The sequence below is a fragment of the Symphalangus syndactylus genome, chromosome 9 (genome assembly GCF_028878055.3).
Source record: "Symphalangus syndactylus isolate Jambi chromosome 9, NHGRI_mSymSyn1-v2.1_pri, whole genome shotgun sequence".
In the NCBI taxonomy this organism is placed as follows: Eukaryota; Metazoa; Chordata; class Mammalia; order Primates; family Hylobatidae; genus Symphalangus; species Symphalangus syndactylus.
The window spans coordinates 53444544-53460453 of NC_072431.2; the positions used below are offsets into that span (position 1 = coordinate 53444544).

Sequence of the window (15910 nt, forward strand, 5' to 3'; positions counted from 1 at the left end):
TTGTTTGTTTGTTTGTTTTTTACCTCACTCCTGCAGCCACACAAATCTCTGCTCCCAGCACCCTGCATTTCTGTATTCCTCTGCTGGAACCCTAGGAATGGTCCCCAATTCCTTTCCCTGGACCCCAGCCCCCACCTCCACACCCCCTGCATCAGCAGTCCTATCAGTCTGTTAACTAGGATTCTGATCCCCTTCCTCTCTGCCTTGGACCACTGGTACCTCTCACCAGGACCACAGCAGCAGCCTTCCAGCCAGCCCTGTTTCCTCTTCCAAACCATTCACCTGCCAGCAGCAACACTGATCTTCCTGAGATATACCCAGACCAGGCCACTCCCCTGTCCACATCCTGCAGGGGTTTCTGCTGCATGCAATGTAGAAGCCAAATGCCTTGCTCCCTGTGCAGCCTCGGGTCACCCTGGGCTATTGTGCTCTTTCTCCACACCGGTCAGCCACACGGGACACATGAAACTCAATGCAGATTTTATGTTGACTCCCTGAATGGGCCAAATATCTCATCTCAGGGCCTGTTCCTTCCCCTGCAAACCCATAGAGCTAGATTGTCACCCTTCATGATAGATAATCCATTACCTCCACAAAGAAGCTCTCCAGCATGCCAGCCCGATTTCACCTTTTGTTTTTTGTTTGTTTGTTTTGAGATGGAGTCTTGCTCTGTCACCCAGGCTGGAGTGCAGTGGCGCAATCTCAGCTCACTACAACCTCTGCCTCCTGGGTTCAAGCGATTCTCCTGCCTCAGCCTCCTGAGTAGCTGGGACTACAGGCACCCGCCTCCACGCGCAGCTAATTTTTGTATTTTTAGTAGAGATGGAGTTTCACCATATTGGCCAGGCTGGTCTTGAACTCCTGGCCTTGTGATCTGCCCACCTTGGCCTCCCAAAGTGTTGGGATTACAGGCGTGAGCCACCATGCCTGGCCTCCGATTTAACCTTTTAATAACTAAGCTGGCAGCCTCCCTCTGTTATCCCATTTGTATTAGTCCATTTTCACACTGCCGATAAAGACATACCCAAGACTGGACAATTTACAGAGGAAAGAGGTTTAATGGAGAACTCACAGTTCCACGTGGCTGGGAAAGCCTCACAATCATGGTGGAAGGTGAAAGGCATGTCTTACATGGCAGCAGACAAGAGAACAGAGCTTGTGCAGGAAAACTCCCCCTTGTACTAACCCTCAGACCTCATGAGACTTGCTATCAGGGGAACAGCACAAGAGAGACCTGCCCCCGTGATCCAGTTACCTCCCACCGGCTCCCTCCCACAACTCATGGGAGTTCAAGATGAGATTTGGGTGGGGACACAGCCGACTCACATCACCCATCCTTTATTCCAGCTGAGGATCTCCTTCCCTGAGCCTCCCCCAGGCAGAGCCAGACACAGGTATCGTGGCTGTTACCACGATCCACTTTATTCGGCCTGTGGTTGTCTCCCGATGACACTGGTGTTCTAAACGGGTCCCTGTTTTCAGGACACCTAGGAGTGGTGCACTCTCGGGTGCCCTCCCCTGAAACGCAGCTCCCCGTGGGTCCCTGACGCTGCTCCCTTCTCTGGGCAGATTCAGCCTGGGTTCTGTCGTGGCTCTTCCCAGCTGGTGCCAGCCTGTACATGCCTCCTGCAATTATTGACATAACTCACTTTATTTCTCCTAATTACGTTTTCTACACCCTCGCCCTCCCCTGGTAGAGGTTCCCTTCTGATGATACTGCATGCTCACACCACAGCCACACCGTTTGATTCCCATTGCATAGCTACAGGAATGGATGTGCAGAGGCTGTAAGTCACAGTCACCTGCCCACGGTCACACGGTGATGGGAGGGGAAGATGGGATCCCTGTGCTGTCTGACTCCGGAGCTGGTGCTCATTGCGAGTGTCAGGCGTCCGCAGAGGAGTCTTGGGGAGCGGAGTGTGCTGTCCTGCACTACAGTGGGGCTTCATGGAGAGGCTGCACTTGGGCATCAGTCTATGTGGACATGGAGGAAGCCACTCTGTGAATCTGAAGAACCATTATCTGAGTTCTGCACCAAACAAACCAGTTCACTGAGGGAGGGCCCAGAGGCAGTGTGTTATTCCAGGTCTTGGGCTTCTAAGGTTACACCCTCCAGTCCTGGGCACCACCGCAGAGTGAGGCCAGAGTCCAGCCTTCTCCCCCTTGCAGGGGCATCTCTGAGGCCGGAGTCCAGGCCCTTCTCCCCCTTGTGGGGGCATCTCTGAGGCCAGAGTCCAGGCCCTTCTCCCCGTTGCGGGGGCATCTCTGAGACCGGAGTCCAGGCCCTTCTCCCCCTTGCAGGGGCATCTCTGAGGCCGGAGTCCAGGCCCTTCTTCCCCTGCGACTCCCACTCTGGCCTCTTTCCTCCCAGAGACAGGGAAGGATAGAAAGCAGCCTGTGTGCAGACGGCCATCTTAGCTTCCACTCAACAGCTATGACCGAACGGGGAAGGCCAGGGTGTTACTGATTCAGATAACCTCTGACAGAAGAGTTTCCTGAGGATGGCGTGGCCATGCTACCTGTACGTAAAACGGACTTGATAGTGATCTGGACGGAGAGAGCGGGACAGGGGAGAGCTCGTGTCACCTGAATTCTGGTTCGCATCCACCCTAAGGACAGCCCCCATCGGGCACTATCACCTCGGGCTTCAGGACTGTGTCTCCTTTGTCTTGGTGCCCCATTCCCTGCACTTAGTAGGTAATCAGCAGACGAGGTGAAATTCATCTCTCCAGTGGAGTCCTCTTGTGATGGACTGAAAATTATAGTCATGGACCATATTCCAAAACAGAGGCGTTCTACCTTCCCCCGTTTCCATGAAAGAAGGCATTGCTTTGAGATGCCCGGCCAGCACTCTTCTCAGCTGATGGCATGACTGGCTCCTCCAGCCAGTCAGCTTGCCTCCATGAGAAGCAGGTTTCGTGTGTAACTATCCAGCCAGCCACCCATTACAGCGGTGAATCCAGGCTGGGCATCTCTTCTGCACTCTACTCGGTGCTGGGTGCTGGGTGCTGGGTGCGGAGCTGACGTGATCAATCTCCACTGTGAACAGCAAGGAGACGGTCAGAGGCACTGATGCAGCCTCCGCGTCGCACGTTCCCGGTGAGGTACGTATATGGTAATGTGACTGTATAGAAGGCAAGTCAGAGAAAGTCTTCAAAGAAGATGTGACATGAGACCTGGGCCAGACGGGCGACGAGGGACAGCATCAGCAAGGGCCTCTCAGTGCCAGGCCTCCAGGCTCGGTGGGAAACAGCTGCCATGAGATGGGGCTGGGGCGTTGCTGGCGGCATGTATTGGTGTTACCTAGGAAAGTTCCTCTTCTTGGTGGCTCGGATCAAATATCACTTCTGCAAGTCCCATTACGCCTGGGCAGAAATGGCTTTTCCCTCTTCAGGGCTCCCATGCTGTTCTACATGCTTCCCTTTGAGCAGGTGCATCATTGTTCCTGGCTTGTGTCCATCTCCTGGCAAGACTGGGAACCCCTTCAGGGCAGGCAGGGTCCGTGTGTTGGTCCTCTGTGCTGTGACATCAGCGGAGTGCCTGGCACACACAGGATGGCTCTGTAGGTGTCCAGCTGCTTTATTTCACTCAGAAGGGGACAGAGAACGTCGGTCACCCCATTAGCCTCTGGCTCTCCTGAAGCTGGCCGGCATCCCCAGCTCTCTTTCCTTCAGAGCCTTGAGTGTGGGTATTGTGGCGTGCAGAATCTAGAGTGGGTGCCATGGTTGCCTCCTGCCTGTTCTGATTTCCACTGTGTGAAGGAAGCCCGTGACCTTGGCTGAAGCAGCCTGTGCTGCTACCGGCACGTTGGTCCGTGTCTTCCTGCCGTGGCAAATAGGAAGAGCACCACCATCATCTGGGCCAATGGTCTGGTTTTTATTTTTATAGCAACAAATGCCCTTAAGAAGCAGCTGAACATGCTGGCTAATCAGAGCCAGAAAGAACAGCTTAGCAGCAAGTGCACTAAAATGGAAATCGCACTTGGCCTGCACTCAGCATGTGCAAGTGGTCAGCACTAAATAACGCCATCTACTAGGTCTATCTCTCCGGCTACTCGGGAGACACTCCACAGCCAGCTCCTCCTGGCAGGCTGACTGGGATGCCATTCTCCTGGAAGCCAGGGATCCTGCAAGGGCCAAACCCGCATGGGTTAGTGGCTGAGGCAGGCACTTGATAGCCTCTGCCCTGACGACATTCCTGCCACTGCAGAAGGGCCTCTTCCAAGCTCTATGGAGCAGAGCCTGGGGCTTGAACTGAGCCTGCATCTGTGTACGGGACTCAAGGTGCATCTCTGGATGGAAGATACACGTGGCCCTCTGCAGGCATCCCAGGGTTTGCCTCTGTGAGAAGTTTGATGGTTCTCCTGTCCCAGGTGCCTGTTTAGTAAGCCTGGGGCTCAGAGAGGGGCAGTAGTGTCCTAGGCCTGGGTCAAGGCACCCACCTGGTGGATTGAAAAGGGCAGAGGGTCAGGCCAGGTGGCGGATGAGGGAAGCCTGGGGGGATCCCTGCATTGAGAGAGTGCAGGGATTCTTGATGGCTTGACAGTGGGGACCCTGTGACCAGGCTGAGAATTCTGTTGAATAATGAAAGCATTTGGGCCACTCTCTAAAATGCTTATCGATTATGATCAAGAATGATCTTTCTTTGAGATTATTATGATCCTGTGGAGGAAGACTGTCAGGTAAGAATTGTGAAAGACTTTGCAGTGTGCCATTAAAAGGATTACTGGGTGTCTCATCTAGCGCCCTTCAGGGTTATCTGATTTGATAGGGACCTGCGCTTTCCATCGTCTTTGGGCTACTTATCTTTGTAAATTGTAGAAATCTTATAGTAATGCACTTTGAGTAATGCAAATTTCTTTTCCAAAGAAATGCAAATAAATGCAAATTCTATCCTGTAGAATATAAATATGGCTATTGCTCTGCAGATACTGACCAGTTTTGCGTCTATTTATAAATTCATTTTAGCACTATCCATATGTTGTGGGCTGTTTGCTTTCTCTTTTGATACAGTTGAAACATCTTACTGGTTCCCTCATAAATTAATGATTAAACTAAAATCTTTGATACATGTTGATTCTATCTTTGCATTAGAGCCATTATTTTACCTTCTTAAAAATTTATTCTTTAACATGAGTGAGTCGGCATTGCACAGTGTTAGAAATGCAGATATTCGTTTAATGCAACAGTTGCCACCAGTTTCCACGGCAACCTTGACATTTGGGAGAGGCCATCCTAGTTCTCAAACTGAGCCTCTGCGTGTTTTCCTTGAGCTGGACAAAGGCGTCCCATGGCTGAAACAGAAGAATGGTGGCCTTCTACCAGTTATCAAGAAAAATTAAGTCTTTTTCTTACGATTTTTATTTCAACCTTAACACCTGCTGTTGTATGTCTTGTGGCAAATGCTTGCAGGTAACAAACATACTTGTATTAAAAATTCAGAATCCTTCATTCTACTCAGTCCTACGGTTAGTTTTTTAATAGGATGAGTGTTCATAATTGTGATTTTGTATTATACCTTGTAATATTTACATTTAATTAAAATGTAAAATACATTTGTACTTTTTATTATTCAAGTTATGCATGCTGATTAATAAAAATTTAGAAATCCCTTAATACACAAAGAATAAAAACAACCACTACAGTCCCGCACATGTTGAAAGCCAGCCCTGCACCCAAGCCCTTGGTCCCTCCCCCAGCCCTTCCTCCAGGACTTGGCTCCCTATTTATTTCCTCTCTGTGTTCTGTCTTCAAAGCTCTCCCTCTCTCCTGGCTTCTTCTGCCTCAAAGGACTGAGCTCTGCTAATTACCTGCACCTCCTGACTTCTCACGTGTTCTATCTACTCTTCTCTCCTGAGGCCATATTGTCGTTGTTCTAAAGGACAGAGCCAGTGAGCTCCATTGAGTCCACATCCCCTCAGCTTCTCTGCAAGCCGTGCTCTTGATCACTCCCCCCACACAGACCTCCTTGTTCCCAGGACTTGGCTTAAGTTTTTCTCTTCTTTCTTCCTTATTCTCTCCTCTCTGTCCATTTTCTCTGACTCATTGAAGACTCTATTTCCCCTCCTGCCCCTAAAAGGTTGGCATTCCCTGCTTTGTCTCACTCATACACTGGTCTTCTTATCACACATGCTTTTCTAGGGATCTCATGTTAGTCCATGGTTCACCTTTGACCCACATGCCATAAGTCCCTAATGTGTATTTCTAACCTAGACCTCTCTGCTAAGCCTCAAATTCTTGTAACCAAATGTCTTCCAGACATCTACACCTCCATGTCCCAGGGGCTTATCAGACTCCAACTCTAAAATAGAACTCATCATCTGGCCCCAAAGTTGTTCCTCTTCCAAGTTAGAGATGATGTCAAGTCTGGGCACAGTGGCTCACACCTGTGTTCTCAACACTTTGGGAGGCTGAGTCAGGAGGATCACTTAAGGCCAGGAGTTTGAGACCAGCCTGGGCAACATAGCAAGACCCCATATCTACAAAAAATTAAAAAATTAGCCAGGCGTGGTGGCTCATGCCTATAATCCCAGCTACTCAGGAGGCTAAGGTGGGAGGATCACTTGAACCCAGGAATTCAAGGCTGCAGTGAGCCACGATCGCACCAAGGCACTCCAGCCTGGGAGACAGAATGAGACTTCATCTCAAAAAAAAAAAAAAAAAAAGAGAGAAAAACATAATGTAATTCTTGACTCCTTCACTATTAATTCTCCCCAACAAATAAATGAATAAATTTTGTGGGGTTTACCTCATGCATTTTTATCAAAGCCACTGCCCTGCCCTTCTTTGTTGCTGCCACCACTGACCCTAACTGGCTGTTGCCCATCACTGTGATCCACAGATCTGGAATCCTCAAATCCATCCTCCCTTGAGCCACCAGAGCTAGCTCAGTAATGCAGGAACCTGATCGAGTGATTTCCCCTTCCTGAAGCCTTCCAGAGGATCTGCAGGGAAGCCACCACTAGAGCTGGGCAGGAAGGCTTCCCCGCACCAGCTGGTACTGCAGACATGGCCCAAAGCCTCTTCCCCAGACCGTGTCCTCCCTAGGTTGCCAGCCCTACATCTTCCGTATAGAGGTTCTTGTTTCCTGAAGAGGGGATTCTAGGCTTCTTAGCATGGTAGCAGCACTGTTTACTGTCTCACCAGCCCCTGCATCTCCGATTTATCTCCAGCCGCTCACCACTCTGCTTTTCTTGCTTCAGCAACAAGGCATTGCTCCAGATTCCCTGGGGACACCAGATATTCAGTGCTGCCGCACTGTTGCTCACCGAATCTGGGAATTCTCTCCCTGATCATGCCCCGTCTGCCTTTGCCTCAGCATCTCCTTTTAAGCATTGCCTCTGGTCTCAAGGTGCTACCCCATCTCCCCTAGGGGTGCCACACCCACCCCCTCCCCTGGGAGCGCCGTCCCCATCCCCTCCCTTGAGGGCACTGTCCTCATCTCTTCCTCTACTTGTGTTGTCCCCATCCCCTCCCCTGGGGGTGCTGACCCCAACACCTCCCTCCTGAGTTGCCTCAGCAGTGCTGAATCAACCAATTGGCAAACAGCCTTTAGGGCACCAGCAAAGGCAAGATGGCAACACTAGTGCAACTATCTAGAAGGAAATCATTTGAATGATCTTTCTACTCCAAATGCGCAAAGATATCCTCCTGTGTCTTCATTCAGAAGGTTGAGGGTTCTGAGTTTCGGGTCTTCTGAGGGTTGTTTTAGTTTGTGTTTCGACTGCTAGTATTCTCGAACCCATTCTGCCAAGTCGATTGGCTTTGTGCACTTTCTCTGCTATGATCTGTTCATTTTCTTTGCCCCATTTATCTATCCAAGGCCTTAGGGATTTTTTTTTTTCTGTCATTTGTGACAAGGATTTTTTCAGTTTGCTTAATGTTTGTACATTACTTTTTGACATACAGAAGTGTTTGATTTTTATGTAGTTAAATCTATTGATATTTTCCTTTGTCACTTCATTACTTTTGTGTTTGGATATTTCAACACTCTCAACCCTAAAATGAGAATTCTTACAGGTTTTTGCCTTGTTTATAAAGGTTTAATTTTTAATATATTTAACTCTCTAATTTTTCTGGAATTTAGATGTGTTATATACTCTGACATACGACTTTTCCTTTCTTTCAAATGATCCATTTTCCCAGCATGATTTATTGAATAATCCATTTATTTATGGTGTCTCCTTCTTTGTATATTCAGAGGACCTGTTTATACAAAAGTCTGCTTGTGGATTATTTAGTTCCATTGATTCATTATCTCTTTTTCTGCCAGTTTTATAGTATTTTAATTGCTTTACTTCCAAAATGTGTTTTAATAACTGATAAAGCAACTGTCAACTTTTCAGAATTTTGTTATTACTTGTCATCATTTATTCTTCCAGAAAAACTGAAATTATTTTGTTTCAAAAGTAGTCCCATTGAATTTTTAATCATGTTAAACCTATGAATTGTTTTATGAGAAGTGACTTATTAGTAATTCTGGTTTTCCATCCAGAAAATAATATGCATCCCTATTTATTCGGCTGTTTAGTGAGGTTTGCAAGTTTATACCCATAGGCTGTATACTTTTTTGTCAAGGTTGTCCTGAGATTTTGTCTCGTTGCTACTGTAAATAGCAATTTTTCTCCATTTCATCTTCTAATTAGTTATTGTAGGAACATAGGAAAACTACTGATGTTTAGATATTTATTTTCCATTCAGCCGTATTCCATATTCTTTTATTATTCTAACGATTTTTCCATTGCTCTTCTTTGCTTTCAAGGTAGACAATCATATCTTTTGCAAATAATAAAAATGTATTGTTTTCTTTTTGTTTTTCCTATCTTACTGTGTTGGTTGGAATAATTTTAAATAATTGGCATAGTAATGTCTCTTGTGTTTTTCCTGATCTCAGTGGAATGTCTACTAGGATTTTACTGTTATGTGTGATATTGATTGTTTTTTATTGAGATATAATTTGTATGTAACAAAATGCAGAGATCTTAGGGGAGTTTTGACAAATATATACAGCCATATAGCCCACATCTCAAACAAAATACACGTCATTTACAATATATTCCAGAAAGGTCTTTGTGGCCCTTTCTAGTCAGTCTAACCCCTTCTTCTGATTTCTGTCGCCATAGATTAGGTTTGCCTGTTTTTGAACTTATAGGAAATTGTTACGGGATCTTTGGAGTGTTGCTTTTCTAGCCAGAAACCTCTGTGGCTGGTGGCGCTTTTGTCCGAGTTCTCATCCTGTATCCAGGAAGAATGAGGTTCACAGACAAATGAAGGGTGAGGAAGATGAAGAGGTGCTTTATTGAGTGTCAGGACAGCCCAGAGGAGCCCCACAGTGGGTGGCTGCTCTCTGTAGGCAAGTCGTCCCATCAAGTCTGCAGCTCTCAGCAGAGAGGAGGCCTGGAGTGGGTGGCTCCTCTGCCAGCAGCTCATCCCAACAAGTGTTCAGCTCTCAGCAGAGAGAAGGCCCTGGAGAGGATAGTAGCTTCTCTCTGCAGCTGGTTGTCCCAGCATCTGCAGCTCTCAGCAGAGAGAAGGCCCTGGAGAGGTTATTCCGATGTCTGCAGCTCCCAGCAGAGGGTAGCTCCTCCTTACAGCTGGTCCTCCTGTCATCTGCTCAGCTCTGGCTGAACCCAGGGTTTTTATGGTCTTCAGAGGGGAGGAAGTGCATGCTGATTGGTCAATGGGTGACCATGAGCGGGCCTGGAAGAGGCACCACAAGTTCCCACTCCAGCCAGGGGGACTGGTAGCCCTGCCCCCAGCCCCCAGGCCCTCACTAGCCTGAAGGTGGGGCCTCACTGGAGACCCGCCTTCTGCCCAGGAGTCTGTCTGCCTCCTACTGGCATTCATTGGCACTCATGCTCACCCTGACTTTGCCCCCAGATCAGAGCGGGCGCCAACAGCAGGGAGAAGTCAGGCAGTGAGAGAGGCACTTGCAAGCCTGCGAGGGCAGGGGGTCTTCCTGGGTCTCCAAGAGTGCAAGAATGCCTGAGTCTGCAGCCGCGGGTTTTGGCAGCTGCAGCTGCGCCCAAGAGGGCAGGGATCCTGCCTGCTCCCAGCCCCCCAAGAGCACAAGGAGGCTTGGATCTGCAGCCATGACTTGGGCAGGGCTCCTGCCTGCTCCATGGAGTGGAAGTCCCAGGTCTGCAGCCACGGTTTGGGCAGCTGCAGCGGCACCCAGGGAGCTCCCCCGCCAACTCGTAAGGGGCAGAGCTTCCACTTGTCCCCGGCTCCTATGGGCTTCTTGGAGCGAGCGGCCCCGGCAGCACCTCCATGCAACAGCTGGCATGATGGCAGCGGCAGGCTGTCTAGAGCAGCTGGCTGCTGCCATCAAAAGGAACATGATACTGACTTGAATAAGCAGTTTTGTTTATCATGTAACACATTCCTTCCATTCTCACTTCTTAGGACTTTTTAAAATTATGTAGGGAAATGTTTTATTTCTAAGCAAATTATTCTTAAAATCACAAAATATTACATTTAGAAATACCCCTACATTTATGTGAGAGAATTCAGAAGATGAATATGCTTCAGGCTTTTGGGAATTCATGCATTCCCAAGGCCCTGCCCCCTGGACAGGTTTCAGAGCTGATGCTCTGAGGGACGTAGTCTTCATCTATGACTCTAGGTTCCTAAGCCTCAAACCTGAAATAATGTACTTTTCCTTAACTCAGAAAGAAGCATTGTTTTCTATGAATTTGGAGTTAATCACGTATCTTCATGTTTTCTAACAACGTGCAGGAGGAAGGACACCTCTTTATCTTCCACATCACTCACTGTCTTCCACATGGAGTTCTGTGCAGTCGGCATCTCCGCTGCCTAGAGAGTGCTGGCTTCTCTGGATGAATGTGGGAGCTTCCTTTTGCAAGTGTGCCATCCATGTGTCCCTTTATGCCTTGGCTACTAGGAAGCCCAAAGCTAACCTGAGTGTCCAACTGAAATATCTCAGTCATTCCAACTGCTTAGAACATCTCCATCTCTTTGCATTCTTCCCCTTTATGAGTTTGATTTTGGTTTTGTTTGTATTTGTCATTGTATCACCCAATTGTATGCAGATTTTCACTTTAGAAGATCCTTAAGCTCTCTTTAAAAAATAGGAGATATCTCTCCCCAAACATACACACACACGCACACGCACACGCACACACACACACACATATCATGTCACCATACTTTAAGGGCAGGCTCATGTGAAACGAGCCATTGACCTTCTTTCTCTCCTTTATTTTCTTTCTCGCCATTCCCTTGGGTACAGAGCACAGTCACTTCCGGCAAGTCTGCAAATCATGCATCCACTCCCTCCTGACAGCGTTAGACACCAGGAGGTACCAGAAAGAGCGTGAGGTCCATTTTCTTGGCAACGAACACTCACAAAATTAAATCACAAATCCAAGAATATACGAGGGGTCATTGGGTAGTATGTGATCGCTTGCCAGGAAAGTGGATCTCAGAATCAAGACCCTCAGGGAAGGGGGGTTCCCTGTGGGCAGGTGTGGGCATGGAGGCCCTTGGAGGTGGTCCTTGAGCAGAATGTTCAAACGGGCAGTATTCGGATGCCCTGGTGCCTCAGCAGGGAGCTGGTGGCCAAGGACTCCGAGGCTTGGATGCAGGGCAACAAAATGGGAGTTCAGGAAATTTCCCAGTGAGTGAATTAGTAAGAGCAGAAGGATCTCTGAGCAGGAGAAGCTGGAGGCTGGAGGCTGAAATGGACTGCTTTATAAAAAACAATTTTCTAACTAATAATGTACTTTTAAGTACAAAGTAATACGTGCACATTGAAGCTGGAGAAATAGTAGATGATGTATAAAGGAAGAGTTCTTATCTCACCCCACCGTGAGTGAGCACTGCTAGCAGCCTCGGGTGCATCATTCCTGGCTGAAAAGGGACGCCTGCGAGGGACAGGCAGAGAGGGACCAAATGATGCCAGACCTGAGTCTTGTACAACAAAGAGCTGCACAAAGCCCGGAACTAGGGAAGGTGGTGTAAAAGCAAGTTTTTAGCGAGATTAACCTGGCAGTGGCCTACAGGGAGCTGTCTGTGAGGCTCAGAGAGTGGAGGGGAGCAGGAGGCTGAGGGCCTGGAGCAGGAGGGTGGTCATTCCCGAATTGCTGATGGGGTTTCCCTGGGAAGGAGGGGGCCCAAGATGGCCTAGAGCCCCAGGCCTAGACCTGGAAGCCGGAGGCCCACTGAGGAAACCGGTCTGGGAAGAGCATCCGTGAGCTTGACTAGAGCATGCTGAGGCTGAGATGATGTTCTGGGGTTCAGGTTGCAATATCCTCCGGGCAGCTTGTCCCTCCTCCAGCATGGAACGTTCTGGTGCCCACGGCAGCCTGATGCTTTTTTGTGCCTCTCTGCCTCTGCTTTCTGAAGCACAGCTTGGTTTTGTCAGCTGCTGGGCCTAGACTAGCTTTTGGAGCACGTTCTCCGAGGCCCAGTGCCTCTCCTGAGCCCCTCCCCAGCGTCTTTGCAGGAGAGATTCTTCCTCCACAAAGAGAATCTCTGAGCTGCATGGCTGGGTTGGTTCTTTCTCTGCCACAGGTGCCTTTTCATGTAGGGAACCCATCAGCCATCTCCACACCACTCTCTATGAAAGCTGCTCCTGGCTGTCACCGCACAATCTGTTCAACATCTCCATCCCCTGTTGCTGTTATGGACTTAAAAGCTGATGGGCTTTGTGCTGTTTTGCTTGCCAAAATGGCAAAGAGACTTTGTTCTTCATGCTTCAAATCATTTTAATGCTGTCTTTGAAACACACCTCACACAGGCGTTTTCTAATGGCCTTGGACTTTTTGGGGAGTGTTTCATATTTTAGCTTGTCTTTCTTTGGGCTTTTGCATATTAAGCCTCCCATGCATAGCATTTGTCTCCATTTTAATAAATGCATATCTGGGGAGACAGTACCTGTCATAGGTGTTTATGAAGGGCGGACCATGTCCGTGTTGGGGGCCCAGAGGGGAATGAGGTCTGCTTCTGAGTTAACTTCCTGTTAGCTTCCTGCCCTCACCAAGACGAGGTGGGGGTCAGAGAGCCCAGGGTGGCTCCCACATCCTTGGTTGGTCCTCACCTTCTGGAGTCCTCTGGCCCAGGCTGTCCCACAAGATGGTGTAACTTCCTGCTCAGGAGTGCCTGTGGTGAACGCACGGTGCAGAATACAGCATGGCTCCCATAGCTTGAGCTCCAGGAGGTCAGGCCAGCTTCCATCCGGAGAGAGACCCTGGCTCCACCCACTGCCTGCCAGCCATCTCCAGTCCGTTGCAGGAGTTTGCCACCATCGGGATAGGTCTCCCACCCAAGATCGAGTTCCCCAAGCTTCTGGATGTATCCAGTCACCATTTCCAACCTCCTGTGCCTTCTCTAGAGGGAATGGCTTCTCCAGCATGTTGGCCCACACCTCCCGGTGAGCATGTGTCTCCCCTTGGGTCCAAGTCAAAGTCTGGCCTTGGTGGGCCACCTTTGGTGTCTTGACCTGAGGCTCTGGAGGCCACAGTGCCCTGGATGTAAGCAGTCTGTGGCCTCAAAGCCTGTTCTGGGATCATTTTGGCTGCATCCATTAGCTGGGGGTTTCATGTGTTTCTAAATATCTCAGCTCTTTAGTTCTTAACTTTTTAAGACAAAAACTTGGTGCATTTTGATCCTGAGCTTGCAGACCTTTATGGTTTCTCTAAAGATATATACAACAGAGAAAGTCTTCCCAAAGGGAAGGATATCAAAATGTATTTATACTGTCCACTCTGTGGTGTTTTGTTTTAGGTAGAAAGTATCCATCTATTTCCTACTCTTTCTTCCCCCTGTTGTATGAAGTCTTTGTCTGGCCTAAGCCTCTTTCTTTCTCAAGCATCCTTAGTGGTTTATCTCTGTCACTCCTGTGGCCTCTGTCTTCTCTTCCAGGGTTGCCACGAACAGGTCTGTTTCACAATGTTCTTTTCAAATTGTGTTTGTCTTAGATGTGTTTCATGCCTCGATAGAGTCACATTCATCCGGGGGCCCTCGCAGTCCCCTTGCAGGAGTACAGTCTGTTCTACAAATGTATTTACCAGCTTAAGCTTGGAATTCTACAGTGCCACTAAAAATCATGCTCCTTTTGTCATTGTAAGAGTTTTTAACTAGAATCCTGCAGAAAACGCTTTATATAACCTTTGCATAACTAGTTATTATCTATGCTTCTCTCTTAATGACCAGATGAGCTCTGACTAGACCAAGAGAAGCTTTTTCATAGCCCTGGCTGTGCCCGTCTCTGAGCCCGGGCTCCAGCCTGGAGGGGTGAGTGGCTCAGAGTAGGAGTGGGTTCCGAAGCCTCACCCCAAGCAGTTTAACTGCATGGAGGCTGAAATTCTTTGTTGTCTGGGCTTTCAAAACTGTGTTATTTCTGTTCGTGTGACAACAGTAATTTAAGGGCACTTTAATATAGTGGAGGAAATGTCATTCCTTCCACCAAACTATTCTCAGTAACTCACTGAGCTGAACACTAAGATATAGGTCGGAGTCTCCAGAAACGTGAAAGTAATTACCGAAAGCATTGAACAATGATGAGAATGGTTTAAAAAAACAAGAACTGCAGTATGGACCTATGCCGGTTTCATTTCAGTTCCTTCCCATACTCTTTATTTTCCAAAAATTTTAAGTGAACTTCTATTATTTTTTATGGTATAAATGTACATACACAAACATATATATACAAATACATATACACATAAAATATACATAAAATTTACCATTTTTTACCCCTTTAAGATGGAAAAAAATGTGGTTGGGAGATGGATATATGGTTCTCAGGGGTGGATCCAGGTTTTGCTCTGTAATTTTGGAGCTCTTGTTAAGAAAAATAATACAAAATTGAAGGAGCCTCTGCTGGTACCCAGGGAGGGCCCGATGTGATGGGAGCCAAGAGCTCCAGGTCACTCTGTGCATCCTCCTTCTGGGGCTGGCATGAGCTTCCTTCCTAGAGGGCACTGGCAGTGCTGTTTGCAGCTCATGGAGCCCTAGCCCTTTGCTGCTGCTCTACCCCATGGGCATCAGGCCGCCCCACCACTGAGGAGTTCGGTGTGAGCCATGTCTGGGATGCCTCATCCTCCAGGCTTTAGCCTTAGGAGGAATCCCAGTGGCTTTAACCCCAGCTCTCTGACAGCCCTCACTCTTGTGTGCCTGGGCACACGCATGTGGACACATACACACGGATCTGCTCTTCTCATGCAAAACACATGACCTTCCACTGCAGGTTCCACGCAGGGCCTCCTAACCTGCCGCTCCCCTGCCTGCTCCGGACCAACCACTCATGATAGATCTTTCTTTTTTCTTACTAAACTTTGTATTTTAGAGCAGTTTGGAGTTCACAGAATTGTTACAAAGATGGACCCCCCACCCAGCTTCCCCTGTGACACTAGTGTGGTGCCTTTGTCACAGTCAGCCCACAGTGACACCTTATTGTTCACTGCAGTCACTGCCCCCTTCCGAGCTCCACAGTCTCTCCCTGATGACGTCTTTCCCGCTCTGCTGCAGGATCCCGTCCAGGATCTGTTTTGTAGAACGTCACTCAATCGGGATTTGTCTGATGTTCTTCTTGTAGCTAGACCGGGGTTATGGGGGTTTGGGAAGAAGACCAGGGAAGTAAAGCGTCATTCTCATCACATCACGTCAAGGGTGGACCCTGTCAACGTGACTCATCACTGCTGATGCTTGATAGACCTTCCAGACATGGGGAATTTAACCTGATCTGTGCCTAGGGCTAGACTCTCAGCAGCACCTGTATTGAGTGTGCAGTGCCACCCTAAGGAATGCAGCCTGCTTATACTCGGTGTCTAGAGAGACAGTCTGGTGTGGTGGAGGGGAGCCTCTGATTAGCATGAAGCTTCCCCTCTGAGCTCCATGGCGGGGGCCCTCATGGGCATTGCTCCAAGACAATCTCATCTTCTCCTTCA

General features: G+C 48.5%; 1 protein-coding gene across 4 annotated transcripts in view; it reads left to right on the plus strand.

Moving 5' to 3' along the window:
• The window catches only part of SDK1 (sidekick cell adhesion molecule 1), a 973914-nt gene that overhangs the window by 703337 nt on the left and 254667 nt on the right, over nt 1-15910 (plus strand). The window lies entirely within an intron of this gene.